Below are 5,552 nucleotides of genomic sequence, written 5' to 3' on the forward strand. Positions count from 1 at the left end.
GCTTTGTATCTTGGTTCCTATTTTAGGTTTGGCATTATGAGGCTCAATCACAATCGGTGACCCTGTAAGACATTCAACCAAGCTAAGCATGCTCTCCTGAGCTTGCTTTTTGCATTCCGCATATATCATGTGATCATTATTATCCATTTGGGGTGGTTAAGTGGGTTCTAGTTTCTTGATTAGTCTATGTGGTGCATTGAATGAAGAGTAAGAACTAGTTTCATCCTCACTTAGTGATGTACTAGAACTTGTTTCATTCTCTGACCTTCTTTGGTTTGTCAGTTTTTCATTATGTTTACCCATGTTTTGTACACTTAAGATGTTAAGAGTTGTATTTTATGAGACAAGTTACATTGAAGCAACTCGTCTTGAGCAATCTTGGAACATGTGAACAATGCCACATCGTTCACACATGGGTCACAAGGTGTCAGTGACTATGGGCATGGAAGTATTCCAAACTGTGTAGTCTACCACCTTGTGAGGTCCACGACAATAGAAACACTAAAGTGTTCGATTAACTGCTTCCTGAGCAGTTTCTACCCTTTGAACTGTTTCTGTTTGGTGCATGGGAGATGGAGGTTTTGAGTCCATTGTGGATGAAGCGGGACACTTTTTTAGTATCATGGTCAAAGGTTTTACAATGTATGTAGTATAGAAGAACAGGTGCCTTGTATGCACAATGAGGATTGGGATGGTCGTAGTGATTGCACTCAACACAATGCATTTTGTTCCTCACTTTTAAAGGCATTAAGGATATCTAGTTTTGAAGGTTTTTATCCTCTCTTAGAGATGTTAGGTGTAAGGTTTTAAACAAGGCTCAATAAAATTCAGGGAATGTCAATTCCGAGATCGATCTTTCTTTTGCCATTTCTTCACTTGGTTTAGATGAGGAACACCTCGTAGCATGATCATCTTCTATCATGTTGTCATCTAAACGTATTGCTTCTTTGTAACATTGATTGAATGTTTTCGGATTGGATACAATGATCAAGTTGTGTAAGTGGTTATTCTTTAAGCCCATCATGAAACATCTCTTCAATTGAACTTCGTTTAATTTTTTCCATGACTTACAATGTGAGTCCAAGAGTTTTATCCTAAGGATAAAATCTCTAATGGATTCATTTGGTTAACGCTCAATTGAATAGAGTTTTGTCACTGCACTCCACCGATCACCTTGTCTGGAAAAGCAATGTATAAAGGTTGATTTTAAGGTTTTGAAGTTGGTCTTGATTGCCAGCATCAATGTGATGAACCATCGACTAGCTTTTCCCTCTAATAAGCATAAGTTCAATGCATGTACCTTAGTGGGGCAGTTGGGATTTCCAAAGGCTTAACATCTCTATTCAAACATTTGAATGAATTGAACAGGGTCGGTTGTTCCGTCATATTTGTCCATAATTTTGAAAATTTGTACGGCCGTATTTCTATATGAGTCACTGAGGCCGTATGTGAGTACTCTTGTTGTTGAAAGAGACTCAATGAGTCCTTGGCCACCCCCCTTCCTAGACTAGTCAGTATGTCCAAGGTGTGGGCATCCAAGAAAGGGTTGGTACTTATAGGATTTGCGAGAATGTTAGGTAAGGAACCAAAGCCTAGTGGGATAGAAGTGATAGGGAGTGTAAAACCTGATGACACGCTTGTTATAGGCAGGGCCAATGGTATTGGGAGGTGAATTTGTGGCATAGATCTCAATGGCTCGAAGATGTCAGCCATTGGGTTCAGTCCTTGTGTAATCCCTATCAATCTCTCTATTGTGGCCACATGACAGAGTGCCTAAATGCTCCTTAATGAGCAATCACAGTTTTTTTTTGTTTTTTATACTCTCCCACACCCCGTTACAGCCTCAAGAGTCTTGGCGTAGTCTTCATTGGATCAAATGGGTTTCCATTTGCCCTAATTAGCTTAGGTGCTATACGCACGTGAACCTGAGATATTTTTTCAGAAAAAACGTATGCTAGGAACTTCCCAGATGGAAGATAATTAGCTTAGGTGCTATACGCACGTGAACCTGAGATATTTTTCCAGAAAAAACGTATGCTAGGAACTTCCCAGATGGAAGATGCGGTCCTAAAACCTATTTTCTATCATTGTCTCAAGACGGAAAAAAATTTCAAGAATTTCTTCCTTGTTTTGTAGCACGTTTTTTAGGGTGTTCTAAAAGGAATTTTGAAAAACTTTGTATGAGGGAGTTGTAGTATTTTTGGAGTACAACTTTGTTTCCTTGAGTCATATGTGATTTTGTCATTTAAACCCTCAAAAAGTAGTCCGAATATGGCTCGTCGTCATTTTCACGCTAGTTTTTTTATGATTTTTCGTATGTTTTGGGTTGTTTTTGCCTCAATTTCTCGGTCAAATTTTGAGGCTGCTAGTCGGAGGCCAAAATGGTTGATTTTAACTTTGGATGACCGAGTCCAAAGTCGAAGAGCTCGATATTAGCTTTCTAATGAGTCTTAGAGCGCCTTCATTGGATATACGGTTTAGGAGATACGGGCCTCCAAACAGGGATAGTTTCCATAGTTTTTTTTTAAACCGACGAACCCCTTTTCACGTAGGCAGACTTCACGAGTTTTATAAATTTTGACTTTTAAAAAAAATGCCATGAAACCTTAGGTTTTCACGCCGTGAACTGGACTCCACCGAATATTAAATTTGATTTTTTTTAACGTCGTAAAACGTTAAATGTTTCACGTCGTGAACCGGACTCCACAGAATATTTTTTTTTAAAGCACCATGAAACCTTAGGTTTTCAAGCTGTTTCAAAACGTTAAATGTTTCACTCCATGAACCGAACTCCACGGAATATTAAATTCAATTTTTTTTATACGTCATGAAACCTTAGGTTTTCATGTCGTGAAACATTTAATGTTTCACGCCATGAACTAGACTCTACAGAATATTAAATTCATTTTTATTTATTTTAAATTAACTTCTAAACTTTCACGGTCGAAATTTTGTTCATAGCTGGAATTTATTTTGTTGAAATTTCTTTCACGGCTAGAAATTTTCATCGAAATTTCTCACGGCCAAAATTTTTCGTCGAAATTTCATGTCGGACTGTTTCACTTTGGTTTTTTTTTAGGTCTAGTAGGAAATACGAATTTCTCTTTTTTTTGGAGCAATATTTTTAAATTTAAAATGAAAGGGACAGGGCATTTTCCCAAAAAAGTAAGTGGGAATCAAAAAAGCCAACCTTTTAATGACACCCCTTACACCCTTCATAAATGACCCCCAAAATGGACAATTTTGACAACTCATGAGTATCTATTCATTGAATGCTCATTAGCCTTAATAAGTTATGTAAAAAAGTGATTAAAGATTAATCCAAGTTTAATCTTTTCACTGATCTTTTCCTTTTACATTAATCAAGGACTCTAATTAACCACTAATCTCTAATTAATTCACCCAATTGAGCAAATCATTGGATAGAGCAAGGGAATGCTAATCTTTGTGTATCAATAATTGTGTAAATTAATCTAAAATAGGAGATTAATTAGACTCTTAATTATGGTCTCCTCTTTTAAGGTAAAAGTAAGCAAAGAGAGCCAAATTTCTCCAATTGATGAAAAAATTGATATGATTAGGTGTTTTGATGCATCTAGATGCTTTCAAAACAGTCAAAAACCTCAATTTCAACTACTCATATGATCCATTTAGACCCCAATTAACACATTTTCTAAATTTTTGGCCTTTTAAACAAGATTAATCACCCTTAATGACAAAAACCAATCCATTAAGAGAAATTAGTCAAATTCAAGGGTTTTTTTATGGTTTTAAGAAAATTTTTGAAAGATTAAGCTACTCCTAATGCTTGCTAACACTCTAATCCAAACAATTTCAACAAAAAACACACAGTTAAACTATAATTAATGATCTTAGTTCTATGTTTAAACTAAAGAGAGCTAACATGCACTAAGAATTGCATTCTATTGCATTGTTTGATGCAATGGATGCAAAAAACTAAGCCTAATACAAACTATGTGCAAGCCCTAAGAACATGAAAAACCACAAAAGCAACAACAAAAATAACAAATTAATCTAAAAATTAAGCAAAAAGCATTCTTTTCAGAAACAAAAAAGAGAGCTATTCTACACCAAATCTCACACAAATCCACATCTTTTTCATGGGAAACCATTAATCAAGATAATGGGTTATGTGTAGATTAGAGGCAAAACGATGAAAAAAGCCAAGGGATGGCTCCTCAGCCACCCAGCGCCAAAAATGTTATGGCTCACCCTAACTCTCCTTGAAACACATCCAAAAAGAGATTACCTGGTGAAACGTAACTATTGTGAGGATCTTTCCAATGGCCGAGCTCGTGACCCTTGAGGTCTCTAAGCTCTACAACTCCTTGAGAAGCAATTCCACCGCGTCTCCAAGTGTTGTCACACTGCCGCGTTGCACTACGGGTCCTCGTCCCTCCTCTCACCTCACTTCACTCACACACACTCAGTAGCATGCATTAGGGAGAGAGATTAGCAAGATAATTAGCAAGAGCAATACTCAATTACACAATGGGAGAGTATGTTATATTATGAGAGAAATTCGCTTATATACATGGCCATAAGTGTTCACACTCACTTAAACTGTGGGCCGGTCGACCGGGCACTTTAGGCTCATAAGAGGCCTAATGCTATTACAATGACTACTCTCATAATATATCCATAAGGTACATCACTTAGGACTTCATCCTAACTTGCTACCACACGCTCTTGAAGCGAGAATCGCCATAAATACTTTGTCACACCATTACGGGCGCTCGTCCAAGTTGTAGTTTTGGACACTATTGCTTTATATCTTGAATGTATGACCCTTTGGTGTATCTACCATGACTCCTTGATGTAAAATTGGATTAACACACTTGCTTATTTGCTGCAAAAGCATAGGAAGTGTGACATGCTTTCAGTTCGAGATACAGTCTTGTCCCTAGTAATATGTGTAGTTTGTTATGTGAAGATGGTTGGCCATACTCTCAAAGCATAAGAAAATTAAAAAATGAGCAGACCCATGAGCCCCTCCATGGTCTACGCTAGACCATGGGGGGGATCACGACCCTGCTCATTTTTTTATGTTCTTGTGCTCTGAGAGGATGGCTAGCCCTCTTTTGTTTGATTCCTTGTGCTTTATTTTGGGCTGCATATGTATTTGATTTAAACGGCATAACCACACGAAATAAAAAATCAACAAGGGGCTATGAGCTAAAAAAAGGGGAGCCGTGAGCCCCCATGATCTTCATTCATGCCCCCCCCTTTTTTTTCCTTTTTTTGGCTCTATGTGTATGGCTAGCCATCTTTTTGGATTTCTTGTGCTTTGAGAGAGATGTGTACTGTGTAATGTGTGCTTTAAACTACACAAGAACACAAAATCAAAATTCAACATGGAGGCCGTGATCACATTTTGAACTGCATGTATGTATTTGAATGGCCGTGAGCATGTTTTAAAAGAAACTCTCACATACAAAGAGAGCTCACCATACACACAGAGTGCAAAAAATCCCAAAAAAAAAAAGAGAGAGGAGGGGGGCCATGAGCCCCCCCATGGTCGCGCTAATGCA

The sequence above is a fragment of the Cibotium barometz genome, chromosome 26 (assembly GCF_041138505.1).
Source record: "Cibotium barometz isolate CiBa-2024 chromosome 26, ASM4113850v1, whole genome shotgun sequence".
NCBI classification, from domain to species: Eukaryota; Viridiplantae; Streptophyta; class Polypodiopsida; order Cyatheales; family Cibotiaceae; genus Cibotium; species Cibotium barometz.